The sequence below is a fragment of the Mauremys mutica genome, chromosome 3 (assembly GCF_020497125.1).
Source record: "Mauremys mutica isolate MM-2020 ecotype Southern chromosome 3, ASM2049712v1, whole genome shotgun sequence".
Taxonomy (NCBI): domain Eukaryota; kingdom Metazoa; phylum Chordata; order Testudines; family Geoemydidae; genus Mauremys; species Mauremys mutica.
In genome coordinates this window covers 85,971,906-85,987,269 of record NC_059074.1, presented here as the reverse complement: position 1 = coordinate 85,987,269, position 15,364 = coordinate 85,971,906, and the positions used below count along the sequence as shown (strand labels likewise).

Genomic DNA, 15,364 nt, shown 5'->3' with positions numbered 1-15,364 from the left:
ATGAGATGCAAAATTTAACCTGATGATGAGAAATGTAACAGGTTCTTACCCACAGAACATGCAGGTGATAGTGTGAGCTGGTACAATATAATGCAATATGGCACCATATAAACTCAGAATGGTATATGGGAATAATACATGGAATGCTTCATGGACCATACAGATTTTCAGAAGATTTTAAAGGAAGAGAAAAAGGGATCTTGGTGCACAACTGCACACCAACTGGAAGGCTCCTCTAAACATAAAGAAGTGGCATGAAAGAAGGCACAAAAATCGGAGTGAGCAAATGATATATAAGAAGCTAGACATGGGTGGTACGTAGCGAATCTGAAGCAGTAGAGGAGATGAGTGAAGATTTGGGAGAGTGCAAAGTTAAGGGGAACCTTGTTTGTGTTTTATTGTTGTATGCAGTAATAGAACTGAACAATTTCATATGAGGGTTGCCAACTTTCCAATTTCTGAAAACTGGACACTCCTGCTCTGCCCCCTACCCAGAGGCCTACCTCTTGCTCCACCCCTCCCCCAAGGTCCCACCCTCTGCTCATTCCTCTCCCCCCCCACCTGCCCTGCACCCAGCCCAGGGACCACTGTACTCTTCACACCCCTCCAGTTACCTGGGGGGGGCGGGAAGGCTTTCTCTTCATAAGCTACTCACTCCAAGTCACAAACGAAGTCTGTGGAAGAACTGGGAATAGAACCCAGGAGTCCTGACTTCCAGCCCCACCTCTGCTCTAACCACAAAACACCATTCTCTTCTCTGAGTCAAGAATAGAGCTCAGGAGTCTGGAGTCCCAGCTCTCCTGCTCTAACCCACTTGCCCCCACTCCTCTCCTAGAGCAGAGGATGGAACCCAGACGTCCTGGCTCCCAGCCCCCCTGCTTTAATACCTCCCCTCCCAAAACCAGGGAGAGAACCCAAGAGTCCTGACTCCCAGCTCCCCACCACTAGCTCCTCCATCCCCAACACCAAGACAAGGGCTGATCCCAAAAATGCCCCGGTCTGGGTCCATGGAACTGGGGGCAGGGAGCTGCTACTTCCATATGGGGAACTTGCCCCGTTGTTTGTAGCCATCCCCCATGACAGCCACGACACGCTTGCCCTGGCTGGCTCCAAAAAACCTGCATGAAAATATTGGTTCTGGGGTTGCCTAGCTTCTCCCAAGGGGTTTAACGAGCCACCGATCCTGGTTCCTCCACACCCTACAGTGAGGGGCTCTTGGGGCCCCGGCTCCAGGGCTACCTCAGCAGTGGCTGGGGCAAACTGGCTGCAAAGTGCTGGAGCCTAGCAACTTCTGCCACCTGGAAGATGCGGGTGCCTGAGTTCCTAGGGAGTGGCTCCTACCTGGGCAGTGATCATGCTGTGCATGGAGCCTGGATTGGCAGCCCTGCCCGGCCCTTCGGGGAAGCAGCCCTGAGCAGCGCGTGAAGCCCAGGCCCCTTTGCAGCCAGCAGGGGGCGAGTGGAGTGGGGCAGGGGCTGCTCTCCAAACAGCCCCTCTCCCAACATCCGCACCCCACAGGTAGCAGGCTGTCCCCTTCTTTCCTGCAGCATGCTCGGAGTTTGTCCTCCCCTCGCCTGCTCTGCTCACAGTGCCGGTGCAAACCTGTGGTTGCTCCCTTTCCCCAGCCCCAGGCTGGCCCCCTCCTCAGCCGGAGCTGCCTCCCCAGGTTGCAAGAGGCCTGCTGTAGCCGCCACTGAAGCTCTCCATCAGTAGCTCAGCAGTGGGGAGGCTGATCACAGTTACTTTGGTAACTGGACTTTTAGTATCTGGTCAGCAGTGCTGCCTGGACACTGCCAGGTCCCCTTTTCTAACAGATTTTCCAGAAAACTGAACACACCTGACAACCCCGTGAGGCTAAAACATTAGTTTGTTGATATCTTTGTAAATTCTTTTCCTGATAACCATCATGGTTCCTTGTGCTACTTTTAAGTTTTGGAGTCTAAGAGCAACAGTCAAAAGAATGCAATAGTTTATGCCATGTTGTTCTAAATTAATTCTGTTCATCAGTTGTTTTCTGCTCTTCTTTCTTACTCTTTTTCTTTTGCCTTTTGCATGTTGTAACCTCTGTATGGCTAGAAGTTCTTACATTACCAAAGAAGTGATTTAGCTCTGACTGTACTGGGAAATCCCAAGAAATAATATAGGTTCCACCAGATGACATGGCACGTCTCCAACACTTCAGACTCCAGTGTGGTTTGAATACTGTATCTAAGCTTAGCAAGATATCTTGCTGTGTAAATTTTCTGGTAAAAAGTCCTTTATGACAAAATCTCACCCTTCTTGGAACAAAATGCATATTCTGCCACAAGTTAGCTCATTTAAAGGTGGTAAGCCAAATTCTAATGCTGTTTCATTTATTATTATTATTATTTTATTACATCATTTTTATGACACTATAAGTGTGCACTGTGCTTTATTTACAAATGACAGATACAGTCATGTCCCCTCAAAGCATACAATCTCAGGAACAAATACTGAGATCCTTAACTTGAGGCCATATAATGCCCTGGAGATCCATTAGTAGAGATGATTCTCTATGCAGATATCACCCTTTCTGTGTAGAAAGGGGGCAGTAGCCCAGAACCACTGAGTGTATGCATGGGAACAGGTGGGAAAAGCTGAGGGATGCCATCATCCCCCCATCAACTGCACAAGGAATCAGCAGAAAAAGTTCATTCTGCCTCAAGCTGAACTTATTTGTCCAGAAGTCCCCTGCAGCTACTCTGCATCCCTGGAATAATCTTCAGAATTGAAATGAAAACTTTTACTTTTTTACAATTTGGATGTGGATTCATTGCTTGTGGAAGGCTTCACATTCACAGTCCTGGAGACTGAAGTCCCTTGTTTATCAGAAGAACAGATATAGCACATTGCTATTGCCTTGTGATAGAGGGTTTTTATACATTCAATGTGCCCCCTGCACTGAATACCAGTCCAACTGATCCCCACCTCGACCAGTCTCTTCAAGGTGGTCTCATACTAGTGCAGATTTTGGCTGCTTCTCCTAAAAATCACACTCCCTGCTGTACTGAAACCAGAGGTTAATGAGACACCTGGTGAGCTCCTCTGGTCAGCTAGCAGCACACTGGGTAGGCAGCTTGTAATGTTGTTTTGCACAGATGGGCTGAGCTGGGCAGGAAATAGAGAAGGTGGCATAGAATCAAGGGGTAAATGCTAACGTACCATAAGTAGTTAGAAGAGCTGGAACACACAGGCTCCAGGAATTGTGGGAAGCCACTGGAGGACTATCTAAACACAAGCTTAGCAACACACGTTTTAGCTGCATCCTCACTGCAAAGTGAGTGGGTAGGAACACACCTTAAAGCAAAACCTGATTTAACCCTCACCCCCAGTGACACATGCGAGCACTTATTCAAAAGGCATATAAGCACATGAGGTTTTTGTGTGTGGATGGATGGTACCAGTGTCTGGGCTAAAACATGTGGTAAGCCTGCGGTGCAGAACCCTTAGGGCGATCACTTCTAGCAATGAGAGAACAGTTTGGGCTCCATCCCCGATCAGTCCTTGGTCTCTGCTGAGATGGCTAACTATATTGGTAGATTTTGTGGTGTAGATACTTGTCCACTGGAAACTGGACTGAGGCCACCAAGCAGCCACCAGAAGATAATAAGTTTTAGTTACTACCAATCTGGGCTGGATAGCGACAAGATCTATTCCACACCCCATTACCAATCCTCCAAGCCACTGAATTCCCACAAGAAAATAAATCTTTTTGTTGTTTGCGGTTATTTGACAGTGTAGAGGCCACCTGTTTCCACTTACGTGTTTGTCAGTTACCTGATGTTTCAGAACAGCAAGGGGAATTCACTCTGTCTTGAAGGTATTTTAGTGTAAAAATGAGAAGAAAAATAGTCTTGTGGTTAAAACACAAGAATGGGAGACAAGGGGCCCCACAACAGACTTCCTCTGTGACCCTGTGAAAATCAGTTACCCTTTCTGTGCCTCACTTTCTCCATCAGTAAAAAGGGGTTTTGATTATTGAATTCATTAATATTTATGAAATGCTTCAGTTATTGCTAATTCCTCCCCTCCCCTTTAACTTCCAAGAAACTCAGTGGTAGATTCCCCCCACCCTCAATATTTGGAAACTAAAAGTCACTCCTTCGATTTGGGCTTAACCAAGTTGTGTCTCTTTACAAGATTATTTAAATATATAAGAGTAATAACAATCAAATTAAGCCTGACACTTTAAGCTTGGCTCTTGCTATTATATCTTCAGGGAGACATGTTTGTTTTCTGTCCAATGCAGTGAGTGAAGTCTGAATATGAGCACAAATATTTAGCCTTATCTCAGAGTGATAGGCAGTGGGAGGTAACTGAAGCATATTTCTTTATTGACCAAGCTTATGAAGACCTTGTGCTCAGCTTGATGGCATTTACCTGTCTCAGTGTATGTAACACAATAACTTTTGAACACCACATCTGATCAATTCCTAAATTTCATAGAATGTTCCAGACACAGGGAGCACCTGCCACCTGACTGACATAGCCAGAGCTTCATGCACCTCTTCACTTGTCTCTATATAAAACTACTGGATGATGGCACCTATTCATGGCTTCCAGCATAACAATACCCCTTCTCATCTTGACCTATGCTCGCAATAGAGATTAACATTTTGATAACTCATTCAAGGTATCTCCCTGACAGAAAGAAAAATAATGGCTGGGGGTGACGAACACAGAGCCCCTGACATGGGGCTGGGGAATGGGGGACTTGGGAGCAAACATGCAGCCCCTGACATGGGAGGAGACTGTGGGGAACACAAAGCCTCTGACAGACAGGGAAAGGTGGGAATCAGGGGCACACAGAACTCTGGCAGAAGGGGAAATTGGGGAACCCTGGCATGTGACAGAGAGGAGGATGGGGGCACACAGAGCTTTGACTGTGGGGAGATGAGGGACACACAGAGCCCGAAGCATGAGGGGGGTGAGGTGGGATACGTTTCAAGGAGTCCCTGAAATACGGGTGGATGGGAGGGTTGCACAAAAAGAGCTTGGGGTAGGGAGATGGAGGAATGCATGTAACCCCTGTTGTGTGCAATAAGCTCTGCCTACAGAAGCTATAAAGAGTGTGACCCCCTAGTTCATATTTTTTTTAAAAAGTATACACCTGTACATGTTCTGATTGTCTCCCTCTACCCTGCCATTCATATGTTGTTTGCTTTTTAGATTACTATTGGTTCAGGAGAGCAACTGTACTTTCCTGTGTGTTTAGAACATGCCTAGCAGATTGTGCATCAGAATACAAATAAGAAGAAGTAACTCATTGCTAAGAAACCATTTTTGCACTAGAGCTAATTCATACCCAAAAGGGTGTTTTTCCTATATACTTTTTTTTAACCCCCTCTCCCTCCCAAATCATTAAGTTTGGCCAGATCCTGAAAGCCCTACCAACCATTTACTCCTATTAGTTGTACTGAGACTGCTTGCATTTGCAGAATTAAGGCCTATGTTTTATTAACTTAAAAATGAACAGTAAAAATAGGGATCCAGTTGGAAGCATTGACTTATTTATCCCGATATTAATGTCAGTGTTATCTCCTATCATTTCTGTAATAGCACAACCCTCATCAGTCAATAGTGTATCATACATTGTACTTACCTGCATGGTACTAGTGGCATTTTGAATATGTTTTGAATAATAGAAGATGAGTTGCCTTAATGCCACATTGTTCTTTGACATAATAAACCATTTGACGAAGACAGACTTTTGGCTGCTGTCCATGACTACCATATGGTAGACAGAGATAAGGGAAGATCTTGTGATTAGGTTCTAAAAAGGAAAAAAAGTAATAAATGTAGTTGTCAGCTAGCTCTTGTTTGTCATGTTTCATAATCCTCATGTACAAGTTTAGGAAATGATTGAAACTGCTGAAATGATGTCTAAGAGCATGGTCTATGCACTCTGCAATTCTGAGAAAGTGGAATTTGCTGCAGAATTGTGCTCCAAAATCTAAGGCTTTGTCTATACTAAAAATTGCATTGGCTTAACTAACAGTGTTTTTAAATTGGTTAAACTAAAGTGATCTAAGCCAGGTTTAAATAATTTTAAGTGTGCCCACAAAGGGGTTTGTGCTCTTTAACTAAATCAATTTAGAAAAACATCCTTAGACGATGCAACTTTTAACACAGACAAGGCCCAAGCTTTCATTTAAAAAAAATAATTTCTAGCCCGTGTCATGGCAAAGAAAACCACGAACTCATCATAAATTGATGTAGTGATGTCTGTCTAAACCAGCAGACAGCCTGGAATAATAGCATTGAAAGATATGAACTGCTCCACTCATTTTAATAGGGTATTAACTTTGAAAATTAAGCCATTGTGTGTACACACAACTTACTTTTCACCAACGTCCATTTTAAAATTTATTTATGTCTGGTCTACACACAGTTTTTATACTGATTTAACTATTTTGGTAGTTTGGGTTTTAACTATGCTGGTTTCAAACCAAGACAGTGATACAAAAAATGTGTGTACATAAGCCCTTATTTAAACTAGTACAAACTCCTAAGTAGACACGCTTATCTCAATTTAGTTGAAGCCAATAACTTAAATGATTTTAGTTAAACCAGTGCAAGTTGTGTGTGCAAAGCATAATGATATTTATTTCACTGTCAACAATATTAACTATTTCATGACTGGAGCAATGATGATCAATACGTTTACTCACAAATTTAAACTGTCTTTCCACACTTTCCCAGATGTCAAAAGGTCCAACTGCAGAGGTGCCGTTTCAGATTTTTTGGGAGGAGGGACTTTAACTGTGATTCCAGGGGCTATGGAGGCACGTGAAAACTCTAGGGGTTTTTTTGCAGATAATAACTTAGAAATTAGCTGACAGGAGCACTGTACCTAATTCCTATATAAAGAAAGAAAAAATATATACAAACATGAATTAAAACCATATTTTATGTTTATATTAAATTTAGAACAATCAGGAGATTTAATACAGCAAAATACTCCTAAACCCAAACCTGGAGATATCAGTTCTGGGGCTTTAACACAGATATCAGAAACACAGGTTTGAAACTTTGTATACTATCTTTAGTAGAGATAAATAAACATAAATAAAATCTGCTTAAAATTTGATTACTTTCTCTAACAGACACTCTGTGTTACTGTCTCTATTTTAGTCAATTGTTTTTCATTCCACTAAACATATAGTTATTTAATTTTAAAATATGTGATTAAGCTTTTTTCTCTTTTATTAAGAAGGGGAATTTATTTTTCTAATTATTTTGGCATTTATGTTTGTTGATCACAATCATTTATGTAACTCACTAACATTTGACTCCATCATTACTATTAGTATCAGACTTGGAACCACATTTATTTCCATACAAATTTTAAGGTATTTTACACATATAATTAAAATACAATTTGAAAATAAGCGATCTTCAATTACAGTGTCTTAAAAAAAAATTAGCTAAACATATAACTTTAAACTGGCACTGCCAGGATGAGTATAAGCTAAATTTACATTCTAGAAGGGTACTATTATTTGATTGTAGCACTTTTAAATAATGAATGACAAAGCACAATATGGTAATAAAAGTAATTATGATAATTACCCAAGCCGGGACAGGTTAGGTATTTTAGAACTCACTACTCAAAGAATTACATTTAAGCATAAAAGAGAAATAAAGTAATGAAATCCACAGATGAGTCAAAAAACTAAATATAACTAACTAAAATAACACTACTGTAAACCTTAACAAATTTTGAAAGAATAAAATTACAGAGAATAGATGTGCATTGCACATTTTGACCAGAAGTACCAAGAAGTAACAACAAGTGTGTGTGTGTTGGGGGGAGTGTGTGAGGGAGACTGTGTGTGTGAGAGAGAGACAGAGAGAGAGAGAGTATGTGTTGTGGGGAGTGTGTTAAAGAGTGTGTGTTGGGGGAATGTATGTGGAAGACTCTGTGTGCTTCAGGGCCGCCCAGAGGATTCCAGGGGCCCGGGGTCTTCGGCGGCGGGGGGCCCTTCCGTTCCGGGACCCGCCGCCGAAGTGCTCCGAAGACCCGCGGCGGAAGCCCCCCGCCGCCGAATTACTGCCGAAGCGGGACCCGCCGCCGACGTGCAGCCCGGTCTTTGGCAGTAATTCGGGGCCCCCGCCGCGGGTCTTCGGGGCACTTCGGCAGCGGGTCCCGGAACGGAAGGGCCCCCCCGCCGCCAAATTACCGCCGAAGACCGGGCTGCACGTGGGCGGCGGGTCCTGCTTCGGCGGTAATTCGCCAGTGGGGGGTCCTTCCGCCCCGGAGCGGAAGGACCCCCCGCTGGCGAAGACCGGGAGCGAAGAAGCTCCTGCGCCCTCTTGCCCCGCCCCCTCTGGGCGGCCCTGACCCTATCCACCCCCCCAGAACACCCACAATCCAACCCCCCCATTCCCTGCCCCCTCCCCCAACCTCTGCCCTGACTGTCTCCAGGGCTCCCTGCCCTTTAGCCAACCCCGCCGGCCCCAGCCTCTTACCCCCGGCTCCCTCCTCACGCGCAGCCTCAGCGCCTCGGCTGAACAGCCGCAGCGTGCCTCCGGCAGCGCCTGAGCTCTGTCCCGCTCAGAGCCGCGTGGGGAGGGGGCGGGGCTGGTGGAGGGAGCAGAGCTCAGCCTGGAGCTCCCAGCCCCGCCCCCTCACCACGCGGCTCTGAGCGGGGCGGGGCTCAGGGGCCCCGCTGGAGACAGGGCGCTTGATGCGCTGAGGCTCCAGGAGAGGGGCGGAGGCGGGAGCCTCCGCTCTTCTCTTGGGGGCCCCTGCGGAGCCCGGGGCAAATTGCCCCCTTTGCCCCCCCCTCTGGGCGGCCCTGGTGTGCTTGAGTGTGTCAGCATGCTGTCTCTTTAAGCCAAACACTCAGGAGCCTGAACGCTTCTCCCACCCCACAGTTAGTAGAGATTGAGCACATGGGGAGAGATAGGGGGACACCCCAACATCAGCTCCCATCCAGATCTGCACAGATCAGGAGGCAGGCTCCTGGTCATGAGCAGTGAAGCCACTAGTGGCTCCATGGCAGAGGGCAGGAGCAGTGCAGCTGCAGGGGCAGCAAAGCAGGGCAACGGGGAGGTGGGAAGGGCAGCATTTTTCCTCCTGCTGCAAAGTTCACCCAAATGTGCTATGAAACTCAGAAAGGGAGGCAGGTGCTCCTCCTGCCCTCCCCAAATGGCACTCCTGTCTAGCAGTCCCCTACTCCATTACCAAAATTTCAGCTTCCCCTTGACAAATTCAGTACTCCTGTCAAAATACATACATGTTACGTATTATTTTCATAAAATTAAATTCAATATCAAATTAAAATAGTGATGGGGACACCTTTCTGATTGAATTCATTTTCACATACATTTTTACATGTAATTTTTAATGAATTATCTGAAGCTAATGCAGCATCTCCAGTCTGGAATGCCGCAAAATTTAGATCAAGCTTACTCTGCACTGGAGTCCACAGGGACTTGATTATAACCCAAACATTTAATGGTTATGTTTCCCAAACAGAACCAGCACACAGTAACCATTCCATAAGTACTGGGGAATACATGGCAAGGTAATTTGAGAATCTCTGAATCATGCTGCTGACACAGAGAAGGACGGCTAGGAGATCAGTGGGCAAGCAATGCATTCTGCAGTGCTCCTTATGGCTGTTCCCAAAAGGAGCAGCATCACCAATTCCTTTGTGCCTGCTGTCAACAGCAGCATTTGTGGAGAGGGTTACAGTTAAAGACCTGGCCAAACATTGGCTGACCATGCCCTTTTGGATACCTGGAGTATTGGCAGGCATGCTAGCATAATGATCAAAGGAGTGATAGGTACGTATTCTGCCCAGTTCTTGTGAAGGTACCAGCAAGTCCTCTTCCCTTTTCCCCATGTCCTCCACACAAGCAAACCTACATAAAACGAGCCATAATTTTCCCTAAAATCTTAAAAAGTATTTTCCTATCTGTGAAGTAATAGATCAAACAAACTGCTTGTAATTAGTTACAATTCTGCTAACAGGCAGCAAAGTGTAAGATATTAGGTAGGGTATGATGGTCCTTCTAGGAACAAGACAAAGGTGATTTTGAGTCTCCATATTAAGATGTCCTCACATGAACCAACCATCCCCCACTTAAATCTACAAGGTTTACAACTCATGCTGTAGCTGGACCAGCCTCAGTTTCTATTTTTAGTACAGAACTTGCTCCTTATTTAGTCCTGAATGCATAGCCAGAAATGTGTTCTCAAATGGCTCAGTAAAAATACTGTATTGCCTATTCTTTTCATATTTTTTCCAGCCAAAGAGTTGGGAATCATGTAACTTCTACCTATAAACAACCTTATTTCGAGAGACCACAATAAGATATAGTCCAAAAACTAAGGGCCAAACTAATCTCTGGAGTAATACTATTGATTTCCCCAAAGTATTACCTGCAGTGAATTTGGCTCTGCTTCAATTAACTAGCCAGGTTTTATCTTTTGAAAAACAAACATAATTAGGAGGCATTCCTTGAAGCTCTAATATACTGCTGGATGAACCTCTCTAGAAAACATTTTATCCCCTCAGACTAATAGTTTATAAATCCAGTTCATAAAGGTATCTTCTAGCCAAGAAAGAAATAAACAGTGCAAAATGGAAAATTTTGTGGGTTTGACTCTCTTAGCAAGAATGACCACACAGAAGTATTTTTCTATCACTCAATTAAAAACATAAGAACAAAGTGTTTTGTTTCTGAAAAAAAAGTTTTTGCACTAGAGCTCAGACAGTTAGTTTCAGCTGCTGCAGTTATATGAGCAGAAGCTGCTAAAGCACTACACTTTTTTACTTTTAGGGCCTTTTCCTGCAGTCTTTACATGGCCAATGATATATTTAATTTATCTATGATGGCATGTATTCCTCATACTTAATACATACTTAAATCTTGAGTTCAGTCCTACTTTTAAGAAAAGACGGTTACTCACCTTTGTAACTGTTGTTCTTCGAGATGTGTTGCTCCAGACAGTGTCCAGGGGGCGCCCAGCCGACCCACCGAGTGTTGCTAGAGTAAAAAATCTTCCGACGAACGTGCAACTGTTGTTCCATTCCCAGGTCAGGTAAGGGAGTGAGGGCTAACTGTTAGGGCGGGGGTGGGATCTGGAGGTCAGGACTCCTGGGTTCCATACCCTCAAGTCATTAATTTGGACAGCTGGCAGGAGCTCAACTTGCCACAGTTCCACGCCCTGGAAAAGACGGTTACTCACCTTTTGTAACTGTTGTTCTTCGAGATGTGTTGCTCATATCCATTCCAGTTAGGTGTGCGCACGCCGCGTGCACGTTCGTCGGAAGACTTTTACCCTAGCAACCCCAGTGGGTCGGCTGAGCGCCCCCTGGAGTGGCGCCATAACGGCACCGCATATATACCTCAGCCGACCCACCCACTCCTCAGTTCCTTCTTGCCGGCTACTCCGACAGTGGGGAAGGAGGGTGGGTGTGGAATGGATATGAGCAACACATCTCGAAGAACAACAGTTACAAAGGCAAGTAACCGTTTTTTCTTCTTTGAGTGATTGCTCATATCCATTCCAGTTAGGTGATTCCCAAGCCTTACCTAGGCGGTGGGGTCGGAGTGAGACGTGGCGGAATGCAGGACCGCCGAGCCAAAGGCTGCATCATCTCTCGACTGTTGGACCAGAGCATAGTGAGAGGCGAAAGTATGAACCGACAACCAGGTTGCTGCTCAGCATATTTCTTGGATTGGTACTTGTGCCAGAAAGGCAGCGGAGGATGCCTGGGCTCTGGTAGAGTGGGCAGTGAGATGGCCCAAAGGGACATTAGCCAAGTTATAACAGGTGCGTATGCACTCTGTGAGCCACGAGGAGATTCGCTGCGACGAGACAGGAAGACCTCGCATCCGGTCAGCAATTGCCACAAACAGTTGCGGTGATTTGCGGAACGGCCTCGTCCGATCAACATAGAAAGCCAACACCCTGCGAACATCAACCTGGGACGATTGGTTGCCAGGCTGCCATCTACGTCCACTGTGACCCCGTCGCTGACCAGAGTCCGGCCTGTAGCGAGGCATATAGTAAGGCCGGTTAAACTGGGGGCGGAACGGACGCCTCTGGGTAGCAGGGGTATACATCCCCAGAGTACGGATGATGAACCTGTTGTCTTTGAGGTTTTGTAGTCTGGAGTCCGTCTTTTTGGAGAAGAGGGCCTTGGAATCAAAGGGAAGGTCCTGAATGGTGTACTGTACTTCAGGTGGGAGCGTTGAACTCTGGAGCCAAGAGATCCGGCGCATGGTAACGCCCGAGGCTATAGTACGTGCCCCCGAGTCAGCCGCGTCCAAGGAGGCTTGCAACGAGGTGCGCGCAACCTTTTTACCTTCCTCTACGAAGGCCGCGAACTCCTGTCGGGAATCTTGAGGTAGGAGCTCTTTGTACTTTTCTACCTCAGCCCAAGTGTCATGTCCGTAGCGGCTTAGCAAAGCCTGCTGGTTAGCCACTCGGATCTGCAGGGCACCGGCGGAGTAGACCTTGCGGCCAAGCAAGTCCATTCGCCTAGCGTCCTTTGATTTAGGAGCGGGGCCTTGCTGGCCGTGACGCTCTTTATCGTTGACCGACTGCACCACCAACGACGAGGGGATCGGGTGTACATACAAATATTCATTTCCCTTGGAAGGGACCATGTACTTGCGCTCCACGCCCCTCGCTGTGGGTGCAATAGAGGACGGAGTCTGCCATAGATTATCGGCAGTCGCCTGGATAGTCTTAATGAAGGGCAAGGCTATGCGGGTAGGGGTGTCCGCTGACAAGATGGTGACTATCGGATCGTCCACTTCCGATACCTCCTCCGCCTGTAGGTCCATTCGCAGTGCTACCCTGCGAAGGAGCTCTTGGTGTGCCCGTAAATCAATAGGTGGGGGACCTGCGGACGACGAGCCCGCCACCGCCTCGTCCGGGGAAGAGGAGGAGGAAGAAATGCCTGGCATGATGGCGTCCCGGTCAGCGTCTGGGACCTGGGAAGGCTCCTGCTCCAGCTGGGCTGGCTGATTACCTTCCTCCGCACACGATGGCACCTCTGTGTCATCCGGTGGGCGGGTTATTGTAGCCTCCGGGACGCGTGCCTCGTTTGGTACGGTGCGCATGGTAGGCAGAGGAGCGCCTTGGGCTTGGTGGTAGGCCCAAGGAGTCCAATAACCCCAGTGATGAGGGTCCTGGTCCGCGTGATGGGACTGCTGAAAAACCCCCGAAGGGACCTGAGGGTCATGCTCGTCGACGTAATAACTGTCGGCGTGTGAAGAGGCCGAGGCGTGTCGGGAGGGCCAGGGTGGAGCGGATATCCCTTGTGCCGAAGTGCCGACGGATCGCAGTTCCCACCTCTGTGGCGACCGGTGCCGGGAAGCATCTCGATAGCGAGAGCGGGAGTGAGACCGGGACCTGCGACCAGCCCGGTGCCGGGAGGTCGACCGAGATCTCCATGTTCGGTGCCGGGACCGGCTTTGCGAGTATCGTCGGCCGTAGCGGTACCGAGATGTTGAACGGTGCCGGGAATGGCGAGTCGGAGAGCGGGAGTATGACCGGTGCCGCGAGTCCGACCGGTGCCACGTAGTGGAGCGGTGCCAGGACTGCGAGCGGCGTTGCGATCGGCGCCTAGATGGAGAGCGCCGTCGAGAGCGTGAGCGCTGGTGAGAGCGGGATCGGTGCCGGTCAGGCTTGGTGCCGACAGGCGGCTTGAGCATGGAAGGCTTGCCCATAGAACGGGGCGCCCGCACCGGCGGTGCCGGGGGCGGTGGCACAGCTGGGTCTGTGAATGCAATGAGGTCCCGCGCCACCTCAAAGGTCTCCGGAGTCGACGGCAGTGGCATCTCTACCGCGGCCGGAGCCGGGGAGGCCACACGTGCCGGGTTCGACGGCCTCTGAGGGGCCGGAGTCACCGGTGCCAGCAGAAGGATCTGCAGCGGAGGGGCCGGTGCCACAGCAGGTTTCGGTGCTGGGCGGTCCGGACAGGACGCGCTCTTTTGCTTCGGCGCAGGCGTCGGTGCCGACGAGGCAGCAGCCTTCCCTTTCTTCGCCTTCGGCAAGAGAGAGCGTCTCTGGGCGGGTTTCGGTGCCGATGTCACTTTCAGCTGCACGGTAGAGCAGCCCGGCGCCGTGGCAGCGCTGCGAGAGTCCAGAGGGACAGCAGGCGGTGCCGCGGCCGGAGGGGTTAAGGCTGCCTCCATGAGGAGTTGTTTTAGCCTAATGTCTCTTTCCCTCTTAGTGCGAGGCTTGAAAGCCTTGCAAATTGGGCACTTAGAAGATAAGTGCGACTCTCCCAGGCACTTTAAGCAGGAGCTATGAGGATCCCCTGTAGGCATAGGCCTGCGGCAGGCCGAACACGGCTTGAAACCCGGGGAGCCAGGCATACGCTCCGGTCCCGGGTGCGGGTGGGGGTTAATCCCCGAACCCGCTAACTATCCGAGATCAGACGAGATCGGGCGTGTTCAGGGTGGTATGGCCGTAGACTTATCAAAACAAGAAAACCTACAACTAAGATAACAACTATATACAACTTTTATAGAAAAACCTATGAGGAAGCTAGGGAAGCGGAGGTCAGACAAGCTGCACTCCACTGTTCCAACGACCGACACGGGCGGTAAGAAGGAACTGAGGAGTGGGTGGGTCGGCTGAGGTATATATGCGGTGCCATTATGGCACCACTCCAGGAGGCGCTCAGCCGACCCACTGGGGTTGCTAGGGTAAAAGTCTTCCGACGAACGTGCACGCGGCGCGCGCACACCTAACTGGAATGGATATGAGCAATCACTCGAAGAAGACTTTTTACCCTACCAACACTCAGTGGGTCAGCTGGGCGCCCCCTGGAGTGGCGCCACTATGGCACCGGATATATACCCCGGCCGACCCATCCACCCCTCAGTTCCTTCTTGCCGGCTACTCCGACAGTGGGGAAGTAGGGTGGGTTTGGAATGGATATGAGCAACACATCTCGAAGAAGAATATCAAGGTTATCATTAGTCTGTAAACAAACTCATGATACAACATAGAGCCGTTACTCATATTGTTAATTATAATAAATATAGAATATTATATTCTCTGCAGATAAAAATGTATGTTGCCACTAATACATCTTTTTATTTCCCACATTTGAGTGAGCTACTGTGCATTGAAATTATGCATATTTCCAAATATGGATTTTTCTTACCACCACAAAAAGGGACAGATCCTCAGCTGCACTAGAACTCTATTCAGGCCACTTTAAATTCTAGCAACTTGTAACAATCCCCTCGGGGCTATTGTGCTAGGCAAGGATCACTGAAATAGAATCCCCATTATCCCCCAACACTCACCCTATGATGGGGGAGTCCGATTATAGATGGGGATTTCCCTTAGCTGCTCTTA

General features: G+C 47.9%; 1 long non-coding RNA gene across 1 annotated transcript in view; it reads right to left on the bottom strand.

Moving 5' to 3' along the window:
• Positions 1-2,409: 2,409 nt before the first annotated feature.
• LOC123366372 overlaps positions 2,410-15,364 on the bottom strand; it is a 44,067-nt gene continuing 31,112 nt past the window's right edge. Inside the window, exons 3-5 of the long non-coding RNA XR_006578050.1 lie at positions 6,693-6,881; positions 5,624-5,794; positions 2,410-3,129 (exon numbers count right to left, since the gene is read on the bottom strand). This is a non-coding gene — a long non-coding RNA (uncharacterized LOC123366372). The remainder of the gene's footprint in view (positions 3,130-5,623; positions 5,795-6,692; positions 6,882-15,364) is intronic.